Source organism: Ciconia boyciana, chromosome 2, assembly GCF_034638445.1.
Source record: "Ciconia boyciana chromosome 2, ASM3463844v1, whole genome shotgun sequence".
Taxonomy (NCBI): Eukaryota; Metazoa; Chordata; class Aves; order Ciconiiformes; family Ciconiidae; genus Ciconia; species Ciconia boyciana.
Window position 1 is genome coordinate 32,246,333 of NC_132935.1, and position 27,760 is coordinate 32,274,092.

Below are 27,760 nucleotides of genomic sequence, written 5' to 3' on the forward strand. Positions count from 1 at the left end.
AGTATTGTCCGCCTCCCAGAACTCAGTGTTAACTGTGTTACTCTGACTACAAAAGGCTGACAGTGCTGCCCTGTCTCTTGTTCATCCCACAGAAAGTCAGAATGGAGTCATCAAGCGTAACAACCCTAAGTTGGGCCACAGGTGTTTAAAAGCAGACATTCAGGCCAAGTGCCTTGGCTTGAAAGCAGTTAAGAGACATGACTCTCATCTGTGCAGTGTGGGATTGGAAACATCTTAGAGCCCAGCTCAAGGACTTTTTTCTGTCTGCTATTGTGCATATACATTTGTTTGCAATATGACTGTAAAAAATCTGTTTCTGCAACAAACATTTTAATTTGGGCCACACTCCAATGAGGGATTTTTGCTCTTAGGCAAATTACCAGTTATTTCAGACGAGTGTTATTTATTTAGGTTGGAACATGCCTGAATAAGACTGTTACGTGCCTCACAAGTAACTTGTGTGTGTAGTCTATTGTAAAACAGGAGAATGCAGAAAGATGCTCAGCCTGACAGATGCTCCTGTGGTGGTGTGCTGAAGACCTTCAAGGGCAAGTCTCTTCCTAGGAGCAGGGAGCATAACTGCTATCAATATGATTTCATACCCTGGTGCTGAAGTTGATTTGTAGCATCTCTTTTGGGATGGTCATGGCTGAAGACATTGCCAGAGCAGATCTCAGCCTCAAAAAAAAAAAAAAAAAGAACTATTTTTATATCCCTTGCTAGCTAGCAACATATGTTGAGGATTATGCTAAAGATAAATGCTATGGATGGAACATCACAGAGAGAAAAACACAGGATTCTTTTTCTTCAAGGAGGGAGAACCTCCTTTGGTTGGGTCAAGATGAAAGATCCTAGGCTTACAAAAAGTATTAAACAACAAAAGTATTAAACAAATTAATTGCCTATGTGGTAATTTTCCAGGAGTGCATTAGGGTACCACATACACTAGACACTGTTCTTTTCCTATGGACAACAGAAAGGTGAAAGCTTATTTGCAATACAAGGTTCCCATTGATTAACTGATAAAACTTAATTTACATGTAAGCCAGAGGTCAGCAAGAGTGTCTACACAATGTAGATATATTTAAGCTAACTCTAAATGATCCAGCTCAGGTGTTGTAAGCAGAATCACTAGAACAATTTAATGCTCTTCTTGGTCTGACCTGCTCACGTAGCTAACTCCGGTACCCCAATTTCCATAGCAAATGCATGGGTTATCTTTGTATTACATACCCATTGGCCTGTGCCCCGTCTATAGACAACATAAAATTTACAGTTCTGTTTTTTCAAGCTGTCAAGTTTTGTTTCTGGAGGTCTTCAAACTGGCCAGAAGGACAGTCACTACAAACATGATAGCAAAGTGCCTAGAAATAAAGATGTTTTTGTAAAGGTAAAGATGCTCACTGTTACTACACAGCAACTTGTCTACTGTATGTGGTAACCTCTTGCCATACACATTCCTAAATATTGGCTTTCATTTGTGGTGTTCATTTGTTGTTATAATAGAACGGTCTGACAAGGTTTCTGTCTCTGCAAATTCGTTGTCTAATTTTAACTAGCACGTTTGTTACAGAAAATATAAAACAAGATTCTTTGTTCAGTTTAGATGGCAGCTATGTTATTTCTTATAGGTTATGATAATGCAACAACCTTCTTAGATGATTTACAAAGTATGTAAGTAGCACTTCTTTTTAAAATGCTTCATTTGAGATTTCAGAATGCCTCCCGTTCACTACAAGACAATATGCTACCAACTCTTGTTAAAATTACAATATCTTGTAATACTGGGGAGGGGTTTTTAAACCTTACAAATCTTATTACTTAAAAAAAAAAAAAACAAAAACAGAGCTGATGTTTTGACTTCCTAATGTCTGCGAAGAGACTCTCATATTTTAACTTTCAGCACAGGTTGGATTTGGATTACCCTCTTATTTATGGAACTGCTCCTCCCTGCCATGTTCAGCCGTCACCATCTGAGTATCTCTTTTGTCCTTGATGAAATACAGCAACTGTCCAGAGGGCACAGAAACTGCATCATGTAACACTTCTGAATGGGACCTTTTTAATGCCTGTGGGATTTAGGAGCCTGGACTTGTGCTCTGAAGTCAGATGTTTTGGGGGAATCGCATCCTGTCTTGCAGACTTCTATGGAGGTCGTCACTTTCTTTCAAGGCAAGAAGTTCTGTAGCTTGCAAGCACTCAACTGACATGGAAAGATGTATGTAAGAGGTAAACTGGTACAATGTTTAAATGTATCACTAAAAGAACACCTAAGAGCACAAGGACCTTCTTTCTCACATGCCTGAGGATACTGGAATTTGGTCTTTATCTCTGAGGCTATTTGAGAATGGTCACGTAACTAGTCTCCTCAGAACATCCAACCAGCAGACAAGTCTTTGAATGAGCATCTGGATTACTCTGGTGGCTCCTAAGTTTCCACATGAACCACCTTCATGATTTCCAGCAGGGCCCATTTCTACTCTGTGGTGATGACTACCTAGGAATGTCCCTTTGCTTCACAGTCCTGACCCCTTTAACTTAAGAAAGGGGGATGTCAGCTGCTTCTCCTCAGTCTGACTAGCCTTTCTAGATGAAAGTGTGCTAAGAGCCCAACTGCAAACCCAGAAAAGAGCATTTACTGTCGGGGCAAGACAGGTATAGCCTACTGCAGCAGCTAGGAAGAGAGAGTTAAAAGGAACAATAGCTAAGTTTCATTTGTACTTCAGCCATGTCACAGACTACCTATTTAGAAAGATTTTTACAGTAGAAGAAGTTACAGTTAAGGGACACATTGCCGAGAATCTCACAGGATATGGATGGAATTGTTTATTCTTCTCAGTATTCCCTGTACCCAAAGAGGCAGGGGCAAGTCCTCTCTGCCCCATCAGGATGCAGTTTTGCTGATCTTTTATCAGGCCTCCATATCAACAGAAATTAAATGAAAATAAATTCTAAATACATGGGTTTGTTCTATCATAAACCCAAAATGGACAAATGTAGATGCACTAATGTAAGTACCATGTGCAGATCTGGGCTTGCACAGATGGTTTTTAGCAAGAGAAACCCAAACTGGATTACTTTATTCAAATAGAATTATTTGCATGAGACAAGGGTGCAGGACTGGACCCTAAGACAGAGTTTAGAAGAAGTTTGGTGCTAGATATTTTTGTTTGTATTTTCAGTGAAATATATTTTTTTTCTTTTATGTTAGTGAATTGATACGACTTCCATAGGAACAACAAAAAATAGTCTGGTATATGGATAATTATCTCTAATAGCTATTATTAAAATCATGCCTCACTAGGAGTCACTTTAAATTGGGTGCTATAGGAGCTTCAGCATAAAATTGCTTTATATATGGAACATTGCACACTTAGAACATAGTGGATAAATATTTGTAATTACAGACACTTTCATTTATTTTATCATTGTTTTATAATGGAAAACATATTTATTACTGCAACGGTTTTCCAGCAATGTTCTCTTACATAATGTTCTAGCAACAAACTATGTTTTCGATTCTCTGGTCACTGACACAGAACTGCAAAACATCCTCGAACTTGTATGATCTTCTAAAAGGAGAAGATTAGAACTGTCTCTGTCTATCTTAGCATGGATACAGTTAAATATACTGTGTAGTTCAGATCTGTAGGCAGTGAGAGCAGTTCGAAGAAATTACTGTACTATATAAACCTGGAGTCAGTGCATACAGACTTCCGAGATGGCACTAGCTGAGGCTTGTTTGCTACATGATGGGTTATTTGGCTTGCTACCTTTTTGAAATGAATATAGTTTTATTAACACCACTGCAGACACTGAAATACTGTAGTTTTGCAGAATGTATGCTCCATAAATTGTAGCTTGACTGTAATTGCAGGGCTTATCCTACTGGTAGAGCAGTTCAGATCCAACACTAAGTTGCATTTTGTAAATTGATAAATGCCATGAAATTCCTCTCAACATTTTGTAGTAGTATACACGAGTTGATGTAATTTAGTCAGACCATTATTCCAAGAATCTTCATCTGATGTTTCTAGCCAATTCAGCTTTTGGCTGCTGAAAGCACAGTAGGTAATTATGGTTATTTACTGTAAATGTAGACAAGTTTTATGTAAATATTTCAGGGGAAAAATGCTACTTAAACAAATGAGGCAGTTATCTAAAAGTAAGAACATAGGTCAACAATATAAAATACAGGTTTTATTTATGTACAGTAGTATCCTAATATTTACTTGTTTATACACAGAAAAAAAATCTTAAGATTCTGTACTGTATTCTCTGAAAGCTTTTAAGAGAGGCTCTGCCATTTTCTCTGGTTAATATATTTGCAAGTAACTTTTGAATTTATTGGAAATCCATGTAAATTATGTCAAATGGGAAACACGTTACATTGCAATGAAATTAGTTTAATTCAAAAATCCTGGAAAAATTCAGTGGATTGAAATCTATATATAAATTCCATAACCAGACAGAATAAAACACAATAAATAAGCTTTGTCTTTTGTTTTGGGTTTTTTTTTTAACCTGTGCCTCTTTTTGTTGTTTTCATAACAAACATTTTATTCAGTCCTTGTAGTCACTTCCTCCTGCAGGTCCTAAAATCTGCATTATTTGATAGAATTTTGTTTATTCCATGCATTTTGTGCTGGTTTCATTATCTCACAAGAACTATTAAGACTTCTTTGTGTTGTATAGCACCTTACTCGTCCCAAAGTCACAGTCCTGTCAAGATCCAAGCATGCACACAACAGCACCACTTTTAAGTTGTCTCTAGACTAAAGGAGAAACTCCCATTAATATAGTGGCACTATGCTCTTTAATTCAGGTAAGAATATTGGATTTGAGCCTTTGAAAGTTGTGCAGCTTTCAGCATTTTTGAAGGGCTGCAATTACCTTATGGATTATGGATTGCATGCCTTATGGATTATCTTCTGAAATTGCCATGGCATTTGATTCCTTTTTCTTTGCTAAAGATGCTCTCTAGGCAATGTTCCCCAGCCATTTGCTGTACTGCTCTGTCAATGGCAAGACTCTCCTTTGTGCAGAAATACTTTGAGAACATCCTGAAGCATTTCAGAGGCAGCTGAGTTAGGACCACAGCTGAATACGTAACACAGATTCTGCATGTGAGTCTAACACAAGGAAATGTCATTTTTAAGCGTGCCACTGGAGCAAGGCTTCTCTGTACACTACAGCATGAGGTTGAAATGGTACCTAGCCTGCTGGGACTTGTATTCTCCATGAGTTGCACCTTCTCCCTCATTATCTTTAATTACAGATAAGAGAAGAGCAGCTTTACCCATTTAATACCAAGTAGTTACTGATGAACAGGTTCCTGGAAAATTCACAGTGCAGCCATGGATTAGTTCTGCTGAGCTGGGAAGCTGCAAAATTAGACTGGTGCAGACAAATTGTATCTGTTCACTGTTGAGGTAACGGCTCTTTAATGTTTAATGTGGGCAAGTATATTTTAATAGTCCAAGTTATAAAGCTGTAGGTCAGATAGGGGTCTTGTAACAATAAGGAAAATTTCATGTGAAAAATCATTCAGGATCTGATAGTTTAAAAGAAGATTGATTTCTACTGAACATTTGTTCATGGACCAAGAAGCTGCAAAATATGTATTTTGATATAAATTTTTTTATGAAGTAACTTGTTGAGTATTACCCAGTACAGGCTGTTCTTCTGAAAAAATGCATGCATTGTTATTATCAAGAGAACTGTGTCACAACTACTAATTTTTTTTTTTTCATTCTTCATTCCAAACAGTTGCTATCCGCTATAAAATAGTTATATTACAATGGCTAGCTTCACGTTTGAGGCCAACTATGCAGAACTATAAATGTGGCTGGTTGAACATTGAACAATTTGCCCAGATTCTGTCTAATCATGTAGCTGCATGCACACACTTGGGAACAGAAAGTACGAGCATCTTTGTTCTCCACTGATCTTTGACATCGCTTAAAAGTAAAGCTTTAACCTAATGGGAGCTTGGTATGTAATCAGGAGTATACTGCAGTGACACCTGGTGTTTAAAATAGAATTATTCCCTGTGAAGTGTGACTGTCAATTTACTTTTAATTGGGTACATACTCACTCAAAGACTCACAGTTCACCCTGTGTTCATGGAGCATAGCATTATATTGCACTAGAAAGTGTTGGAGGTAAAGAGTGGTTTGACATTACTTGGTAGAAAATGTATCTGACAGATTTGTTTCAAAAGCTGAAAATTGCAGTGACATAATCTTTCATGAATGGCTGTTCTTCGTAGTGCTCTAGCTGACGAGATACTTTATCACTACTTCTTCTCAGTTGGTCATTACACAAGTGAGATTGACTCTTCATATAACTCACACAACCAGAATTTCTGTGCAGCCTTTGTGGAAGGACTGATAGGCAAGAACAGAGAACTGCCAGTTCAGACAGAAACCAGGGATCACGTGTGTCGTGGTGCTAGAAAGCATATTAGAGATACAATAGATACTTCTGAAATAGTCCCTGCTAAAGAGCTTATTCACCAAAGTAGACAAGATCTGCATATTTACAGATGTGACTGAAATGGAATGTAAATCCCATCATCAGTTAATGTAATCAAGGATTATTAGGATAATATAAAATAATAATAACAAGGATCATTATTGTTAAGGATTACAGTTTGCCACAAGATGAAGAAAACTTAAGGAAGATCTGGTAGCAATCTGTATATTTAGACTGCTGGACAATTTCTATTAAGTAAAAGTTTTTTGTGACCTGTTTTGAGAAGCACATACATGCTCCACATTTATGTCGTTAATCTTTGAAACCTGGCAAGGACAAAACTGTAAGGCTAGTTCTGTGGTCTTCCTTTGTCCCATAAAATTCTGTAAGGGTTTGGCTAAGCCACAAAAGCCAGGTTATCCTAAAAGTCCTTGTTTCCCTTCTTTAATTTTTCTGGGAAATGATGGGAGCCTCCAAAAAACAAACCCTGAACCTGAACTTTCTAAGGCTGTGCTTGTGCCTCAAGTCAAACAGCACAGAACCAAGCCTTCTCCAGCAGATACTCAAAGGCTAACACTCAAACTAGCATTCTGAGGTCTTTTTCCTCTCTTTCCTACAGCTTATTTTCATCAGCAAAGTACAAACAAAAAAAGATCTGGGCAAAATGAAGTCTGGATTGGATCTGAAGGGAAGCAAACAGCTGCTGCTCCAAGTAATATAATTAGTCTTGTAACCCAGCACTGGAACCAGCACTGGGCTGTTTCTGGGTTAGAGGGCTGAGGCTGTCACAGGTTGCAGAACAGAGTTATCAGTAGCTTCTGTCTTTAAAATACCTAAGAACTGATACGAAAAAGGCCTGTATTAAAATTTAAGTCTCAAATTCAAGCACTCAAAACATGAGGAAATGCTGGATTTCCAGTTGTTCATATAAGCTCAATTCCTTCCACAGTGCATTCACAGAATGGTTGAGATTGGAAGGGACCTCTGGAGGTCATCTGGTGCAACGGCCCTGCTCAAGCAGAGCTACCTAGAGCTGGTTGCCCAGGACCATGTCCAGACAGCTTTTGAATATCTCCAAGGATGGAGACTCCACAGCCTCCCTGGGCAACCTGTGCCAGTGCTCGGTCACCGTCACAGTGAAAAAGTGTTTCCTGATGTTCAGAGGGAACCTCCTGTGTTTCAGTGCGTGCCTGTTGCCTCTGGTCCTGTCACTGAGCACCACTGAAAAGGGCCTGGCTCTGTCCTCTTTGCCCCCTCCCTTCAGGTATTTATAGGCATTTGTAAGATCCCCTCTGAGCCTTCTCTTCTCCAGGCTGAGCAGTCCCAGCTCTCTCAGCCTTTCCTCATAGGAGAGATGCTCCAGTGCCTTCATCATCCTGGTGGCCTTTTGCTGGACTCTCTACAGTATGTCCATGTCTCTCCTGTACTGGGGATCCCAGAACTGGACCCAGCACTCCAGGTGTGGCCTCACCAGCGCTGAGTGGAGGGGCAGGATCACCTCCCTCCACCTGCTGGCAATGCTTTGTCCAGTGCAGCCCAGGACACCATTCACCTCCTTTGCCCCAAGGGCAAATTTCTGGCTCATGTACAATTTGGTTTCCACCAGGACCCCCGCACCTTTTCTGCAAAGCTGCTTCCCAGCTGGGCAGCCCCCAGCATGTACTGGTGCCTGAGGTTGTTCCTCCCCAGGGCCCAGACTTCACATTTCCCCTTGGTGAATTTCATGAGGTTCCTGTTGGGTCATTTCTCCAGGCAGTCGAGGTCTCTCTGTGTGGCAGTATGACTGTCTGCTGTTTCAGCCAATCCTCCCTGTTTTGTGTCATCTGCAAACTACTCCTAATCACTTTCTTGTCCTTCATGTGCCTGGAACACCCTTCCAGGATTAATTGTTCCATCACCATCCCAGGGATCGAGGTGAGGCTGATCAGCCTGTAGTTCCCTGGGTACTCCTTCAGGTTATTTTTGAAGATAGGAGTGACATTTGCTTTCCCCTAGTCTTCATGCACCTCTCCAAATCACCATGATCATTCAAAGATAATCAACAGTGGCCTTGCAATGACACCAGCCAGTTCCCTCACACTTTTGGGGCCCAATGGATTCATATATGTCCAGTTCACTTAAGTATTCTGCAATCTATCTGATCCTCTTCCACCAACGGTACGTCTTCCTTGTTCCAAACTTTCCCTCTGCCTCCAGGTCCTTGGACTGCTGAAGGCCAGTCTTACTAGTAAAGACTGAGGTGAAGAAGGCATTCAGTACCTCAGCTTTTCCATGTCCTGTGTCACCAGGGCTCCTGCCACATTCAGCAGCAGGCCCACGTTCTCCCTAGTCTTCCTTTTGACACGAATATATTTACAGAAGCTCTTCTTGCTGCCTTTGACATCCCTCACCAGATTTAATTCCAGTGGGACTCTGGCTTTCCTAACTGTGCATGCTTGGACAGTGTGTCTATATTCCTCCCAGGTTACTTGTCCCTGCTTCCACTTTCTATATGCTTCCTTTTTGTGTTTGAGTTTGCCAGGAGCTCCTTGTTCATCCATGCAGGCCTCCTGGCATTTTTGCCTGACTTCCCGTTCCTTGGGATGGACCGCTCTTGAGCTTGGAGGAGGTGAGGCTTGAATATCAATCAGCTTTCTTGGACCCCTGTTCACTCCAGGGCCTTATCCCGTTGGAGTCTTTCAAGCAGAGCCCATCCAGCCACCTCATTCACCAAGTAAGGGGATTCTTGTGGAAAAGTAGTATTGTGACCTTATTTTCAATGACTTCATCTGTAATGGCTTGATCAGGTGTGGGGGGTTTTTCCCCATAGAAACTGTCTCAGTGAGTTTTAAGCATAGAAACAGCAAGAAACTGTATGAATTATGTGAAGGTATATGTAAATCTGAGATTTCTTTCCCTCCAGATTTTGAAGACTAGGTATCACTTAAAGGTTTGGTACATGATTGAAAGATGTTGATTACCACATGCCTCTGACATGTCCATAGGTGACGCTATAAAGACTGCTAAGTGGAAAGATAAGATGACTAGGATCCTATCTTTAGTAATCTGCAACTAAAATACTCATTGGGCAGATGAGTGCAAAGAGATTAGTGGGAGTAAAGTCCATTCTCTGTTGTTCATTGTAATATGATCCTTATGACACTCTAGACAGTGAGATGATTTTTTAACATGGCTTCCAAATCCCCAGTAGGTTCTCCTGGGTTCATCTGCAGTGCTCTCCAATACATGTGGTGTCTAGAGAGCATCCTAGCTCAAACACAGCCTGCTTTTGCAGCCCATGTTACCAGAACATACAGTTGGCTCTGGCACATGGCATAACATCCTCTGAGCTACCTCAGTAGAGCTCCACCTTTGGTCCTGCAGGTCTAGCACCAAGCCCCAGCTAATGACCCTCCCTGGAGCCAAGCAAGCCTGTGCAGAGGCAACTGGTATGTCTCTGCACCAGCACTGTGGTTTGGCCACAGACTAGGTAATTACCCCACATAAGGGAGATAATTAGGTGGTTTTGTTTTATTTGTTTAATTATGCACGTGCACGTGTGTCAAGGGGGAGGGGACAAGCCAGAGAATCACAGGTTTGATGTAACTTCCCTTTTCAAAGCTTTTCTTACACACTTTTCCACTTTGAATTGTGTGAGCAATGGCCTATAGTAAGAATTGTCAGAAAACTCAAGATAGCATGAAAATGGGGGGAGAGCCTCCCATCCTAAGAAAGATTTCCGGTTGTTTGTGGTCAGTTCAGTGTGGTTCACAAAAGAACAGAGTTTGGAAGCAGAGGACTCTACCACTGGAAATGTGTGAGCTGGGGGCAACACCACCATGAGGTGCTACAGCAAAAGAAACCCCATTCAGGAAGGGAAGATGCCCTGGGGGTTATCCTGCACCCTTTGGCCACATGTATGGCAAAATTAAAACCAACAGGACTATCCTGGTGCCTGAGGGGTCTTACAGGAATGTTCGTAATAAATTAAGTAATTTTAGGTTAATCTAAAAAATCCTCAAAATACAAATTATCACTTTTTGGACCTGAGCTGAGCAACTTTCCATTTGCATTCATGAAAAAATACTTTAACATGTACGGACGACACTTGTGAGGATATTATAGCCCTACAATACAAACATAAGAAGAGTTAAGTGTCTGTGTCCTCTGTACCACTAATGGAGTTAGGTGCCTTCAAAGGAGCCTCAAATAGGCAATGTACTGACAACAAAATGCTTGAGGCAGTTAGTGGGGAACGCAGAGGACAATATTAAGGGTTTGCCAGCCCCCTTCAGGGACCAGCCTAAGATAGGTAGGTAATTCCTGGTAGTCATCTTTCACAGACACAAACCATTCCAGTTTGTTCTGACAGCTTGTGTCTTGAAACCTGTGTGTGGGGTGAGACAATGACAACTACTATTTGTAGCATGAAAAAATTAGCCTGAAGAAAACTTAGCACATATTCTCTTCTGGAAAAGTGCAAGTATGAACTCATTCAGAGACTAAACAACTATGACTGCATCCGTATGGGGAGCACATGTCTTTTCAGTTAAAAATGTCTCTATTTGTGCACCCTCACCCTCTTGGCAAATCTGCATAAATCCAATGCTTTAAAGCATGTGTCATCTCCATTATAGTATACTGAGAAATGTAAAGTGCTATGTAACACTTTAGACTGCATTCAGAATTGATTTAGAGGAGTGCCTGAACTCGTTTGAGATGAAGATCTGGTCAAGCCAGGACATCCTTCATTGATTTCAGTGAAGTCCAGCTCTCCCTCTAAGTGTTTCAGAACTAACAACAGAAACTGCACTTTGAGGGACTTGGCCCTAGTGATGAGCATGCAATTTTCATACTGCAGGAAGAAGAAAGTTGCAGCACTGAAAGCCAGGCAAGTCTAACAGTGCCATTTGAAGTGTAGTTAATTCATGACGAAGTTAATTCACCTGTTCCTCTGTAAAGTACATTTTCAACAGAGGAAAAAGAATGAGAATGCTATCACATCACAAGGGGTTCTTGCTACTGCTACACTTATTCTTCACGGCCAGAGACAATAGTCTGAGGTAGGTGAACGAACTACAGGAATTTTCTTCAGACAAAGTTTGCCTACATCTGCTTGATTTATTTTTTTTTAAAGTACATATTTATTGAGGGGAACTACTAGCCTGGCAGCTCCTGTTCTTGGCTTGAGAGATCCAGTTTGGTAGACTTCAGTCATGTTAGACTTGGGGCTAGAGCCAAGGAATGACTTAGATATCAAAAATCACCCAAAATCTGGAAGTGCAATCCAGACCTACTGCTGTTTGGTTAGCCCTAGAAATACATACATTCACTACATGTTCCCCTGTATGACCTGCAAGTCCTCTCAGCACTTGCTTGCACACCAAATAGACCATCCCAGTAGTAATCTAATTCAAGTAATTAGGTGCCTGATTTAATTATGTTGGTGCCATTGGGATCCAGAACCTAGACAGATCCTATTCCGAGGGCACAGATCCAGCAGGCATGCTCTGAGCACACCTAATGCAACTCAATGTCATGGAGTTCAGCATAAAAACAAACAGCCACAGGCACATTCAGAGAAGATGGGACGTTTTCTGGTTAAACGCTAGGCAAGGTGATGTGCTCTATTCCCAGGCACACAAGCTTTAAACCCATCTCCCTGCCTCCAGCAGAGATCTCCAACCACCGTGTTACCTGACATGAGGGAATGCTTCACCTCTGCTGTTGACACAAGGCCATGTTAGTACATCCACAGCTTATGAATTTGACACTGAAGGCCTAACCAGTAACTGCTGTTGTATGTTTGCCTTTCCTCACCATCCTGAAAAAGCCTTGTCTTTCCTAGACAGCTGAAAGCCCTTGGCATGATTGGCTCTGAATCCATCAGTTGGTCTCCACAGGCTCCAGGACTTCAGATGCTCTTCTTAATGCTATCCTGAGGGTGGTGTGCTCCTTGTTATGGAGGCTTTGGGGCCCCCACGTAGCTTTCCTCGTGCACTAGCAAGGTACCTTGGCTGTTTAATTAATGAATTGCACTCCATGTTGGAGCAGAAATAAAAAGCTTGCCATTAAGCTGCCAATAATTTCGTAACCCATTTCTGTACCTGATGAACTGTTTCTGTAGCAAAAGGATGAAAAGAGGCAATGCCCAGACTCCATGGTCTTAGACAGCTTTAGTGTACTTACTGTTTATACAACAGACATCCACTTGTAGTAACAGCTGCTAGTGAACAACTTCTGATCCTGCCCATTTTATTGTGAGCAATATTTGTGCTGCAAGGGATGTAGCCCTCACTCCACTGAGCACAAAAGAAAGCATAAGTCCCAGAGACAATTTTGGACCAGCATGGCCATCCAGGGAGACTGCCAAGTCTTCTGTTCCTAAATTCTTAGGGAAGTCTGCTGCCTCCCTGGGGCCTGGGTAAAAGATGTGAAGAGAAAACCTCCTACCCTAGTATAGCCCTCAGATTATTATCTATTATTGATTTTTCAGGTAGGCAGCGATAAAGTTGCAACTAGAAGTTCAAAGGCAATCAAGAGAGACTTCAGGGCCTTGGGACAACTGGTTAAGGGATCAGGGGCACAAGCAATGTTCTCCTCTATCCTTCCAGTTGCAGGGACTGATGAGGGAAGACACAAGAAGAACCAGCAGATCAATACCTGGCTCTGAGCCTGGTGTCACCAGCAGAATTTTGGGGGTTTTGATCATGGGTTGGTCTACACAACACCAGGCCTGCTGGCAACAGATGGGGTACACCTGTTTCAAAGGGGGAAAAGGATCTTTGCACAGGAGTTAGCAGGGCTCATTGAAAGAGCTTTAAACTAGATTTGAAGGGGAAAAGGGATAAAACTAGGCTTGCTAGAGATAAGCCTGAGGGCAACACGCCAATGTTTGAGGGACGGTGTGCTAGCGAGGTCCTTCAGTCTGTTGTCTCAGTGGAGGCAGGGGATGGAGATCCATGTGGCAGCAAAGACACAAGGGTTATTGATGTGTTAGAAACCACGGAAGCACCTGAGAATGGTCATGTAGGAATTAGGGCTTCTTCCCCCAAAAAGGTGGCAGGATCAATAGCCCAACTGAAGTGCATCTACACCAATGCACGCAGCATGGGCAACAAACAGGAGGAGCTGGAAGCCATTGTGCAGCAGGAAAACTACGATATAGTTGCCATCATGGAAACATGGTGGGATGACTCGCACAACTGGAGTGCTGCAATGGTGTATTGGGTCTGGCTAAGATGGAGTTAATTTTCCCCATAGCAGCCCTCACAGTGCTGTGCTTTGTATTGGTAGCTAGAAAGGTGTTGATAACATACCAGTGTTTTGGCTACTGCTGAGCTTGCACAGGATCAAGGCTGTCTCTCCAACATTTCCCACACACCCCCGACCAGGAGGCTGGGGATGGGCAAGATCTTGGGAGGGGACATAGCCAGGACAGTTGACCCAACTGACCAAAGGGATATTCCATACCATATGACATCCACTCAGCAATAAAAGCTAAGGGAAAGGAGGAGGAAGAGAGGCATTCGTTATTTACGTTTGTCTTCCAGAGCAACTGCTATGCATACTGAAGTCCTGCTTCCCAGGAAGTGGCTGGACATTGCCTGTTGATGGGAAGTAAAGAATAAATATTTTGTTTTCCTTTTGCTTCCATGTGTGGCCTTTGCTTTTGCTTTTATTAAAATGCCCTTATATCAACCCATGAGCCTTTCATTATATTTTCTCTCACCTGTGTAGCTGAGGAGGGGGAGTGATAGAGTGGCTTTGGTGGGCACCTGGAGTCCAGCCAGGGTCAACCCACCACAAATGGATGGCTAGAAACTCTTTGGATGGAATAGGCATGGGAAGAGAGGCAGTGGGGTAGCCCTGTATGTTAGGGAGTGTTTTGATTGTCTAGAGCTTAATGAAGGTGATGATAGGGTTGAGTGTTTATGGGTAAGAATCAGGGGGAAGGCCAACAAGGCAGCTATCATGGTGGGAGTCTGTTATAGACCACCCAACCAGGATGAAGAGGCAGATGAAATATTCTGTAAACAGCTAGGAGAAGCCTCACAATCGCTAGCCCTTGTTCTCATGGGGGACTTCAACTTACCAGATGTCTGCTGGAAATACAACAGAGCAGAGAGGAAACAGTCTAGGAGGTTCCTGGAGTGTGTGGCAGACAACTTCCTGACGCAGCTGGTGAGTGAGCCAACTAGGGAAGGTGCCTTGCTGGACTTGTTGTTTGTGAACAGAGAAGGACTTGTGGGTGATGTGATGGTTGGAGGCCGTCTTGGGCGTAGTGATCACAAAATGATAGAGGTTTTGATTCTTGGAGAAGGAGGGGGGTCAGCAGAACTGCTACCTTGGACTTCTGGAGAGCAGACTTTGGCCCATTTAGGAGCCTGGTTGAGAGAGTCCTTGGGAGGCAGTCCTGATGGCCAAAGTAGTCCAGGAAAGCTAGACATTCTTCAAGAAGGAACTCTTAAAGGCGCAGGAGCGGGCCATCCCCATGTGCCAAAAGACGAGTTGACGGGGAAGACCGGCCTGGCTGAACAGAGAGCTTTGGCTGGAACTCAGGAAAAAAGGGAGAGTTTATGACCTTTGGAAGAAGGGGCAGGCAACTCAGGAGGACTACAAGGATGTCATGAGGTTATGCAGGGAGAAAATTAGAAGGGCCAAAGCCCAACTAGAACTTAATCTGGCTACTGCCATAAAAGACAATAAAAAAAAATCTCCATCATTTATTGGATGCGGGGGGGAAACATAGTGACAAAGGATGAGGAAAAGGCTGAGGTACTTAATGCCTTCTTTGTCCCAGTCTTTAATACTAAAAACAGTTGTTCTCTGGGTACCCAGCCCCCTGCGCTGGAAGATGGGGATGGGGAGCAGAATTAAGCCCCCATAATCCAAGGGAAAATGGTTAGTGACCTGCTACACCACTTAGACACTCACAAGTCTATGGGGCTGGATGGGATCCACCCAAGGGTACTGAGGGAGCTGGTGGAAGTGCTCACCAAGCCACTATCAATTCTTTACCAGCAGTCCTGGCTAACTGGGGAGGTCCCAGTTGACTGCAGGTTAGAAATGTGACACCCATCTACAAGAAGGGCCGGAAGGAGGATCCGGGGAACTACAGGCCTGTCAGTCTGACCTCAGTGCCAGGGAAGGTTATGGAGCAGATCATCTTGAGTGCCATCACGCAACATGTACAGGACAACCAGTGAGCATTCTCCTGGAGAAACTGGCTGCTCATGGCTTGGACAGGTGTACGCTTTGCTGGGTAAAAAACTGGCTGGATGGCCGGGCCCAAAGAGTTGTGGTGAATGGAGTTAAATCCGGTTGGCAGCCAGTCACAAGTGGTGTTCCCCAGGGCTCTGTGTTGGGGCCAGTTCTGTTTAATATCTTTATCAATGATCTGGACAAGGTGACCGAGTGCACCCTCAGTAAGTTTGCAGATGACACCAAGCTGGGTGGGAGTGTTGATCTGCTTGAGGGGAGGAAGGCTCTACAGAGGGACCTGGACAGGCTGGATCGATGGGCCGAGGTCAATTGTATGAGGTTCAGCAAGGCTAAGTGCTGGGTCCTGCACTTGGGTCACAACAACCCCAGACAATGCTACGGGCTTGGGGAAGAGTGGCTGGAAAGCTGCCTGGCAGAAAAGGACCTGGGGGTGTTGGTTGACAGCCACCTGAATATGAGCCAGCAGTGTGCCCAGGTGGCCAAGAAAGCCAATGGCATCCTGGCTTGTATCAGAAATAGTGTGGCCAGCAGGACTAGGGAAGTGATCGTGCCCCTGTACTCGGCACTGGTGAGGCCGCACCTCAAATACTGTGTTCAGTTTTGGGCCCCTCCCTACAAGAGAGACATTGAGGTGCTGTGAGCATGTCCAGAGAAGAGCAATGAAGCTGGTGAAGGGTCTAGAGCACAAGTCTGATGAGGAGCGGCTGAGGGAACTGGGGTTGTTTAGCCTGGAGAAAAGGAGGCTGAGGGGAGACCTTATTGCTCTCTACAACTACCTGAAAGGAGGTTGTAGAGAGGTGGGTGTCAGTCTCTTCTCCCAAATAACTAGGAATAGGACAAGAGGCAACAGCCTCAAGTTCCGCCAGGGGAGGTTTAGATTGGATATTAGGAAAAAATGTCTTCACCAAAAGGGTTGTCAAGCCTTGGAACAGGCTGCCCAGGGAAGTGGTTGAGTCACCATCCCTGAAGGTATTTAAAAGATGTGTAGATGTGGTGCTTAGGGACATGGTTTATTGGTGGACTTGGCAGTGCTAGGTTAACGGTTGGCCTTGATGATCTTAAAGGTCTTTTCCAACCTAAATGATTCTATGATTCTAACGAGAAGGCAGTGGGTACTGCAGGGTACAAGAAACTCTATTGTTTGTGCCTGATGGGGTGGAAGAACTGGGAGGGGAGGGAAAAGGACAGGAGACAGAACACAGTCAGGATTAACTTTCATTTCCAATATTCCAAAACTGAATCTATGATTAAAATTTCAGTCTTGGGTTCCGGCAGATATGCAGGGCAGCAAGCACACTCCATACAGATGTCTCAAGAGTTCTGGGAGGCTTTAAGTTCAAAACACTGACTTCAGTATTCAATAGCCCTGGCAAGTGTTAAGAGGAAAGCTTTGGCATGTGTTAAGGATCTCAAATGAGGGGGAGGGGGACTGCTGCCAAAAGCTCTGTTTCGAACTCCGTTTCTCTCAGAAACTCAGCTTCTATTGCTGTTCATTAAAGCTGCTATTCCTACACCTGGAAAAACAGAGAGACAAAGGACAGGGAGAGGATGAGGCTCTTCGTTTTGAACAACTGTTCACTTCTTGCATTCCCACCCCTAGGTTTTTGGCGGTACATTCATAAGTGAAATAATTATTGACTATGCTTCCCAACTTGAGTTTCGTTTAGGCAGTAACAAAGGCTTTTTTGGCAATTGGGCTTAATCTAGAAACTGGAAACAATGCTCAGTGTTTCTTAAAAACAAACAATGTTCATACTGTTTGTTAATGGGGTTTTTTTTTGTCCTCTGGTGCTATTTTGAGTTCTAGCATGTCTATTGTACCCAGGCTGGAGCGCTCACTCTGGTTGTTTACAACAATCTCCCTCGTGTTGCCAGGCTTTTCTTCTATGAAGCATAATTTTGTAGGCAACGTACAAAACAAGCTGCAGTGTAAATAATATGTGTGAAAAGTGTTGGGTCAACACTCCTCAAAACTGTCTCTAGCCCTAAAAATGTCATGAGGGCATGAAACACTCATGACAAGTCAGAAGCACAGCAGGTACCTACTTGGATTCAATGTTAAAGGATTTATTTGTGCAAATCTGGAATTGACAAGGTTTCTCTAATTTCGGTGTCTTTAGGATAGGCTCTGGTGGTTACCCAGATTTCACTCTGACTCTGCTGAGCTCACTGCAGTCACAGCTGTTGTTGCCACCAATATGACTGACACCATTGATTTCAGGGCTGGAGGAGACTTTTTGGGCTGCAGTAGCTTGAAACTCTGTTTTTCTGGGGCAGCCATGGCTGGCTGGCCACATCTGGGAGCTAACAGTGGTAGAAGTGCTTTGTTCCATTGGGCTTTCATATTCTCCACAAAAGGCCTATCTAGCTCACTTGATACACACCCAGGAGTGCCTTATGGTCGTAAGAAAATGGCTTGCTGACTTTTTAATTAAACTTCCTGGGAGAGGGTTAAGCAATACAACATCTCACTGTGACAGGGGTTCTCCAAAGAAACAAGCAGAATGAAGCAGTGGGGGGTGCTCTTGGTATCAGTTCCGTCACCCTCAAAGATAGCTTGGTAGGTAGCTACAGCACAGTATCATGGCCTCTCCGCAGCCATGTAATCCACCACACACACATCAGGGACTTCCACCAGCCCAGTCCTGCCCTGTGGTCCCCTCATCAGACACCACTTCTGCAAGGAAAAGAAGTTTTGAGAACCATCGTCTGAAGGTTAAAAGGGGAAAAAATGTTTCCCAGCCCCACAGAACAGTGGGGACAATGAAGGACTAGCAGAGAAGAATCTCCCTGGGCTAACAGCACACCTATCAGTAAACCAGTTATTGGTGGTGATAGTAGGCCAGCTCTCACAACATATCCCACAGGTGGTTCCCAGGAACTGAACAGGGCAGTTTATGTAGATCTTGAGCTGCTGTTTTCTAGCTGCTCACTGATTGCAGCTCTAGAGAATGGTTCTGCAGGTGGCACAAGGATTCTGCATCATTAGTTCTGATGTGTTGCCAGGATTTGGGCTTCAAAGCATAGTGAAGTCGGTGCTTGTTAACTTAGTAAGCTGCACTGAAGAACTTTGTCTCCTTGCTTCAGAAAGACCAACATAAGACCAAGCACAGTTCATGAAGTGGTTCACAATGTGCATACACAAATACTGAATACTCCTGCTCCCTGACCCCCTACTGCCACCACCACCATTGTAATACTTGCCAGCAAGCACCATCCTTTGGCTAGGACCATCCCTTGCTAGCCATTCTTCGCTACAGAAAACAGCTCCTGGAAGGTGCTGTAATGAACACAGCCAATCTGTGTACCAAATACAGTACCAAAGAGGGTCAATCTGTGGCTGGACAAACCCACCGCTTAGGCTCTAAGAGAAGGGTGAGTTGCATCAGGTGCCAAGAGTTGCTCTTTTCTCGTTGGGTTTGCCAGACTGTGCCCATCATGCGCCATGCATTTGCACATACTGCACTGGGGGTCACATACCATTTTCATCTCTTCACCACCCACTATGGCTTATTTCCTAATCCTCCAACCAGATAAACCACTCAGTCACTGGTGAGCAGACAAACAAATCCAAGGTGAAGCAAACCTAGCAGTTTACTGCTAGTACTGCTAGCAGAAAGCTCCACCTAGTACATCTCTGAGGGATCCACGTGTACTAAATGCATCATACACAACCTTGTATCAGAAGAGCATTGTAGTGATTCTAAGCTGAACACTGTAAAGTCAGGAAAAGCCTGAGGTAAGGTTGCCTGTGCAACGTTCATTTGGCTTCCTTGTGTGCCTTAGTGATATAAGTGTCTTTAATTACAGTCACATGCTGTCTTTTTCCACTAGCCCTTTGTTTCACCCAGTGCACAGAATGGACAATACTCATTTAATGAGCAGCTAGTCACTATTTTATTTTTTGCTTGCTGCTTAGGATGTGGCTCCATCCTTTGTTTACCACATACTTCTCAAATCCTGCTATGAAAACCTAATGATTAAGTCCCTTGTTGGGTGCTTCTGTCCCATCATTAGAGTATTTGACTGTTTCATGAACATTAATGGCATTTATTTCCCTAACTCTATGGTATACTTATTATTTGGTGAGTGTGTGTATGGTACAACAAAGCTGAATACGGTAATACTGAAAAAGATAAAAACAAGCATGCAAGGAAAAATTGTCCATGAGAGGGCCACACATGAACTGAATATCTTCAAGTTAGAAGAGTGTGGCCCAGAAGGCATCCTCAACCAGTCTACGTGAAAAGGGCTGCTACATAATGGATGCGTTACCCTGACCAGTGACAGCTCTGGTTCTTCTTATCTAGTGGGAATCTCAACAGAAAATTTGGCATGTGCATGCAAGTGTATATGTATAACACAAGGGAGATTTAAGAGAAAAATATTGCACAAAAATAATATTAAAAACAAATAGTCCCTAGAGCACTAAAGCATGCAGTTATACTGTAAGTTCTTCCTACTAGCTTCATGACCAAAATCAGGGGCCAGCAGACCAGGAGCTTGTGCCATTCTCCTGTGTGCCCCTTTTCACAGTTAGAGTTGCACATGCTCATGCCTGCAAGCTTGGGGACAGCCACTGAAATCCTCACTGATGGCTACTGCACAGACATATTTTCATTTGTTGTCATAACCACACTGGTGTAAAAGTTAGCCAAGAAATACAGTTCTTGTGAATGGATGTCTTATCTACTCCACATGTATCATGTGCACCTTCTTCTCAGCGTTAAGAGAAAAATCTGACTCAGATATGCCACCACAAACGGACAAGAACAGTATCATGTATTTAAGAGCTAAGAAATATTTTACAAGTCATTATTAAAACAGAAAGACAAAGGAAGGTATTAACAAGGCTTATAGATTTCTCATTAGGATGGATGCCACTGTGCCTAAGGTAAGAGCTGCCCCAACTTAAACACAGACTTCTTTGAGAGCAGTTTCTGAATGCCCAGAAGTAGTCATTGCTGGAATTACCTCCCCCTGAATCTGAAACAATTAGGCTGACCCCAAAAATGGTTAAGTAATTCAGAAATGGTGTTTTGGTAGACTGTATGATCACACAAGCCATCACGGAAAGGAAGATCCCTTTCTATTTACCAATTGCTTAAGAGATGGTTAATAACACTGTCCAGTTTTCTGACGAGCTGGTAAAAACTGTGTCCAGAATCTCTGAGAACTGGCAGCTGTAGTGCATCTTGGATTGCCTCAAGAAAGAGGTCAGCTGCACTGTGACACCTAATGTTAGAAAGAATATGGGCTGCTGACAGTGGTATTTCCCAAACAGAGTATGTACATATGCTATGTGGAACACAGGCAAGATAAATTCAAAACTTCATGGACATCTCAAATTTTCTGGAAGGGTCCAACAGACCCTGTGTTTCCTAGAGGTGTCAGAGGCATTACGTGTACTGCATGGCTGATCTGCCCATGTCCTGGATACAGCTGACTTTGACCAAAAGAAAACATGTTTTGTTTAGCTCAAATCAGCATGGACTCCATGGTGCATGTTTGTTCATGTTAGTCCAGTTTCCTAACTATAATTCTATTCATCTCCCCAAATGCATGCTGTAACTTACTTTCAATATGCACTTTTCTGCTTCCATGGAAAGCTAAGGGGCGATGTTTTGCTTCTAGAGAGGAGGAGCTTTCCAGGAAGGAATTGCAGTGAACTGCTTGAGGAAGCCATTGGCTTGCCAGTTGGTTTGCCAACCTGAGGATTTCAAAAGTGAAAAAGAAATGGATTCCTCCTCCTCCTCCTTTTTCTTTACTACTAAGTCTAAAAAAAGAAACTTCTAACCACAGCGAGACATTGATTTTAAGTCTATCACTGAATCGTTCTCCAATTTTTCAGTTGTAAGAGCTACCTAACTAGCAGTGACTGTGTAAAAGAACTTTATTTCTCCAGGTACCACTTGGTGTGGTTAAAGAATACAGTAAAACTGAGACTAATTTGCTGTGAATGCTGGTGCACTAGACCATGAGGTTGTGTGTCAGTAGAAAGCTGCATGTGACACACAGATTACAGGCTATTTTTTATTGTCAAACTCGATCCTTCATTTAAATGAATACATTGTCAAAACCCTAATTATTTCTGTTAGAAATGCTGCAGCTTGTTAAGAAAGGGGCATAAAGTCTTTCTCTGTAAATTCTTGATCATTGCATTACAATTCTAAGCCATTTGTGAAATATTCTGTCATTTAATTTACAGCCTGTTTCTCTCTATGTGGGCTCTGATTACAGAATCATCAACCGTTATAAAGTATTAGCCCTGTGATGAACCATGCACTGTTTTTTTAAGCTCTGGCCCCAAAATAATGCCATTAGTTTCTTCCTCATTATCTCCTGTTCCTCATAATTGCTGACAGGCAAACTGGAAAATCTTGCCTTTTATTCAATCATCTTGCTCTTTTTCAACAGTGGGAATTTTGAGTGGATTCAGTAACAATCCTTCTGGCTTCATCTAGTGCTACCAAGTTTCATGGGCAGGTTTTAAAATTCTTCATTATCAAGCAAATGTTCTGTGCATGCATTGGAAGCTGCTTCCCAGATTGTAACTATGAATGGAATTCAAGTTTGATCAACAGAAAAATTTCAACAGGCCCAGCCCCTGTTAGTCCATGTCTACATGCAAAATTTGTAGCTTAATTGTGCTTTGAGGGAACAAATGCACCAAAATAATAATATCTCTTGTCATTGCTGGTATCTTCAGGCCAGGTCAGCATACCAAAATCAGGTGGCTGGAGCATAATTAGAACTCAAGGACTAGAGGTCTGTTTTCTTTCACCTCAGATGGAAATGCTGACAGCTGAAAGATGTTTTAGCTACAATGTGACTTGTGCTGGAAGCTATGTAAATCTGTAAGGTGATGGGATCCCAGTGGAGCACAGCCCAAAGCAAGTACATGGAAACACTGGGTCTGGTAAGAAGAGCTGGAGGTGGCTACCTGAGTAGCAAAGACCGCGGTCACGCTGCAGGAAAAGGTCTATTTGAGTACAAAACCAAAAGCCAGTTTTTCAACACTTTATAACAATATGATTATAAATCCCACTGAGCAAGATTTGCCCCACCCCTGGAAACATTCAAGGTCAGGTTGGACAGGGCTCTGAGCAACGTGATCTAGTTGAAGATGTCCCTGCTCATTGCAGGGGGGTTGGACTAGATGACCTTTAAAGGTCCCTTCCAACCCAAACTATTCCATGATTCTATGATAAGATTTAGTACATCCCTGGGCAAGTAATGACGCAGGGGCGACCTCACATTGCTGGGTGGCAGTTCAGACACTGCCTTTAGTGAAACCTTGCCCTAGATTTAACAGCCCAAGGCTATGGTATCTTTCCCACCCCACATCATGAGCACCTGGTGGAATTGATCAGTGGCTCACAGCTCAGGCTGATCTGGCACTTGGAGCGAGAGAGAAGTGACAGCAATTCTCTAAGGCAGGCTGCTACTGGTGAACACATTCTTCATGGCTTATTGCTGTGAGTGTAGCACAGCACTGACATAGCTTTCTTTCAAGATTTTTATGCCACCACCTTTGGTTTTGTGCTGCTGATGTCAGAGTGCGTGTTACGTACAGAAGCGAATGCCCTGACTGATTCATTGGATTCATCAGTGGGAAATTGTACCTCAGAGGACAGTGTAGGCCTTTGGAATGCAAGTAAAGATACTGAGTAGGACAGATCATCAAAGACTGGCCTAGAAGAAGCCTCTGAAATACTATGAATAAATTATATCCTTTGCTGCGCATGAATTGGGAGTACAACAGCCAAATCCTGAACTGGGAGCAACTTCCTTGTAGAGAAACTACCATCAAGGTCTATTTGGGGGGTTTTCTCAGCCTTACTTAATACTTTCTACTTCTCTTACCCATTTTCTGTCTGTGTTGGTGGATCTGGATTTTCTGTGAACTAAAAGCTCAGAACACTTTTGCTTTTATTCTTTTGAGAAAGTCAGTGTCGTGGTTTAACCCCAGTCAGCAACTAAGCACCACACAGACACTTGCTCACCCTGTCTCCCCCCTCCCCCCCGCAGTGGGATGGGGGAGAGAATCGGGAAAAAAAAAGTTAAACCCATGGGTTGAAAAACAGTTTAATAAGACAGCAAAGGAAGATAAAATAATAATAATAATAATAATAAAAGAATATATTTAAAAAGTGATGCACAATGCAACCGCTCACCACCCGCTGACCGACACCCAGCCAGTCCCCGAACAGCGATTGCTGCCCCCAGCCAACTCCCCCCAGTTTGTATACTGAGCGTGATGTCATATGGTATGGAATAGCCCTTTGGCCGGTTTGGGTCAGCTGTCCCAGCTGTGCCCCCTCCCAGCTTCGAGCTGGCAGGGCATGGGAAGCTGAAGAGTCCTTGACTTAGTGTAAGCATTGCTGAGCAACAACTAAAACATCAGTGTGTTATCAACATTATTCTCATCCTAAATCCAAAACACAGCACTACACCAGCTACTAGGAAGAAAATTAACTCTATCCCAGCCAAAACCAGCACATTCTCCACCCCTTATTCCATATCATTTATGTCATGCTCTGGTACCACACTATCCAATACATCCTTATTAACCACCACCACCCTTCCCATCCTTTGATACAATACACAGATATCATTCCCTTAGTCTATGGACCATCCTTGTAAAATGTTCACAAAATGTCCACTGAATTCATTTAGTCCATGACTTTGGGGTCCATCTGTTATGGTGGTCACTCAGGACAGGAGAGGTGGTGTGTTGTGTGGTGTAGCCCCATACTAGCTACTATGAAGAAAAGTGACTCTATCCCAGCCAAAACCAGGACAATTTGAAATTAAGATGATGGATATCTCTAATGTTTCTAGATTTCACTGCATGTGTTTTGTGATTACATCATAAAAAACAAATACCCATCTATTTCTAATATCTCTCTTTCTGAGTAACTCAGACAAAGTTGAGGCGTGTATCTGGGGCAGGAAGATTATTTTGTTATGCTGCAGTGGAATTGAGAGAAACCTTTACAAGAAAACAATACTGAACAGATGAAGAGAAATGATCCCAGTTTAAAAAGCATACTTGGCACAAATACTTCCGTCAGACTTAACAGCTAAATGAGGTCTGTATGTGTTACCTGCTAACAGGTGAAGATGTTAATGGAGACATTGGCATGAAAAAGGGGCTGCTGATCTGATGTCACCTAAGGTTTTACTGTTGCCCATTCTCTAATTCTTGTGGCCAAATGAGACATATGGCCACATCAAGACATGTAACTGGGACCCCCCTACTTTAAAACCACTGGCCTCTTCCTGTTGAATTGAAGAGCAATTTCTGTTAATCTTGCCTTGGGAGAGAAAGTTTTATTTGTTCCTACTATGAAGTGGGAAATAATACATAGACATTTGCAATGTATTCACCTAAAATAAAATCAAAGGCGGGGGTTACATTCAAGGATTAATACCACAAACAGATGTGTTCATTTATCTCAAAGAAGCAACATAAGAGGAAAGAGAAATTTTGAATTTAAACCCTTTTGAATGGGATGGAGAATCAAACAGCAATGGAAAGCAGAACTACTAAGGTATTATCCATTCAAAGGCAAGAACACGCATGAAAATGACTACTAAATCCATTGTCACAAATGTCTTTGAGATCAGTGAAGCGGAGATATTTAGTAAGTTGGCATTGCTCAAAACCTACTAATCTCCATGAGCAGACTGAGATTCAAAGCAGACCAGAGAGCAACCCTTTGTTAATCATAATAAAGAATTTGCTGTATTCAAATGAAGTCACAGCAAAGTGGATGCGTGCCAGTGCAGCACCAGTGTTCCAAGAGAAAGGCAAGCTAGGAAATTATAGACCCTTCATCTCAATGTCTGCAATTTGCAAAATAAAGAGTACAACCGAGGAATAAGTTTGCAAAATGCATGTGCAAACGGAGTATCATTCTCTGTAATCTACTTGCAGATAACTAGCAAGGATAGATGGTGTCGGTTAACTAATCTCCTTTTTGAAAGAACTTTAGTTATTAAACTTAAAATACTCAAAATAATAATTCATGTGACAGGCTGCTCACCTAACGCTCTGTGGCAGAAGAGGTTCATTGTCCTCTAAAATCAGTGTCTGTTATTCTGTAAGAAGAACTTCATGCTGCTGTAGGAAAATGGTAATCTAGCTCCCAAGTCTCCCAAGTTTGGGTTTTGCAGACAGCTGAACTTGAGCAGCACAAGGAGCAATGTGACCACAGAAAGAAAATTATCCAGATTTTTAACAGAGAGATGTATCAGCTATCTTCAGGACACTTACCTGTGTCATGCGTAATTATCCCAAGCCTCTTTCACAAGGGTGTAACGTCAGTTTGATTACCTCCTTTTTTTCTCCCGTCCCAGTAAACTGCCTGTGAAGAAGAGTTGTGTTCAAGGGAAAATTACGAGGAAATAAATATTAGAAACAAATTTCTTGGTTTCATCGGCATCTCTGCTATCATTCACTGCCCTGGGGCTACTCTCCCATTCCTACTACTTGATCCCCTGCCCTCCCCTTTTGCTGTCCTTCCTCCAAGACTATAGCCATCCTCTGCGTTCCCGTTGCTCCTTCTCCATGTTGTGTTTCCCTGAGCCGCTTCACTCTGCCTTTGTTTTCTGCTTTGAGACTGTGTTTATTTATCTAAGTAACACGTTCCAAATGACTAACTCAAAGCAGTAGATGCTTCATTAAACTGTAGCTCAAGTGCAACTCATTATCTTGCCATCTACACCAAACTTTGGCATTGTGTTAGCACCTTCTGACCAAGTATCTTTAACACCAAGAGGAGGGAAAGCCTCCAGGAGGACTCGGGTTGGTTTCTCCCTGTGCCCCCCTCTTCCCTCCACCACCCTGCTGCTCCATTCCTCCCACAACAAAGCCTGGAGTAGCAGTTCATTCATATTAAAAAAAAAAAAAAAGAGTTTCTACACAAATAAGTTTGTTCTATAAACACTGGAAAAGAACCCTTTGTATTTAGTAATGCTTTCAGTACCCGCAAGGTTTTCTTTTTGCTTACACAAATCATAGATTAAAATACAACACACCTCTACCAGAGGAAGCGAGCAAAACAGAATAGTGCTAGTATTTCTAAACAAAACCCAATCATTTAGAAACCAAAAATTAAAAGAACTTAGAAATTCAAGCCAAAACATTACACTTGAAAAAATAATCACAAGAAAATGCTTAAAACACTGCCACTTCAAAATTCATTTTTTCAATTTTACTAGATCTTCCCTCTCAAAACAAAACCAAAGCCCTAACCACCAGCCAGAGAACTAAATGAGATTTAGTATGTGAAATTTAAGAGCTTCTGCTGTTTCCTGGGGGGGTTGCTGCAGCTGAAGAACTGAACTTGCCACAGCAATTAGTTGCAACCTTGACTGCATTTTGTACTCTGTGTTCTACCCAAAACCCACGTCTTTAATACTACATGCTTACATTTGCATTATGTCTGTAAAACAGGTAGCTGCTGGAGTACAAACTGCCCAATCTAATTCAAGTCGTAGGTTCCCAGTTAATCTATTTTAGCTCAACAATCATGAGGTGTGCTTGAGCCAAGTTTGGGGCATTTTAGGTATTTGCCGATCTCTGAGTTGTTTACTTGTATCAAGTTTCCAAACTTTTTTTTCCACAGAGGAGGATTACAAAGGTTTTATTTGGGTATTTTTTTTAAGGAAGCTGAAAGCGTTACACAATTCTCCTATTTCAGTAATGGGGGGGCTTTAAGATGTTTATAACCAACCGTAAAACTGATTATTGCAGAAACCGTACCTCACAAGAGAACGGGAGCAGGGTGAAGGGAACGCGGTTTGCAGAAGAGGGGCGGGCCGGAGCCAGGAGCAGAGCCCGGCCGCCCACCTCCGCCATCGCGTAGGAAATACGCAGTTACTAATAACGCCGGGACAGCACTCCGAGGGTACCCAAGGCAGGCCCAGGCCTTAACGCCTCCGTTTCCCCACCACCGGCCAGTGCCGTGGGCGTCCCACCGCCCGTGGCAGGGCGCTGCCCGCCCTCCCCACCGCCCCAACCGGCAGCTCTGCGAGCGCCGCAGCCTTCCCCTCAGAGCGGCGGGCGCCG

The 27,760-nt window shown here is 43.0% G+C and overlaps 1 long non-coding RNA gene across 1 annotated transcript; it reads right to left on the bottom strand.

The window, feature by feature from the left end:
• Window positions 1-326: 326 nt before the first annotated feature.
• On the bottom strand, window positions 327-27,694 carry LOC140647554 (uncharacterized). The gene is made up of 3 exons (XR_012040828.1): window positions 27,455-27,694; window positions 25,964-26,054; window positions 327-678 (listed from the first exon to the last, which is right to left on the bottom strand). It is a non-coding gene; the product is annotated as an uncharacterized lncRNA (long non-coding RNA).
• Between the last annotated feature and the right edge of the window lie 66 nt (window positions 27,695-27,760).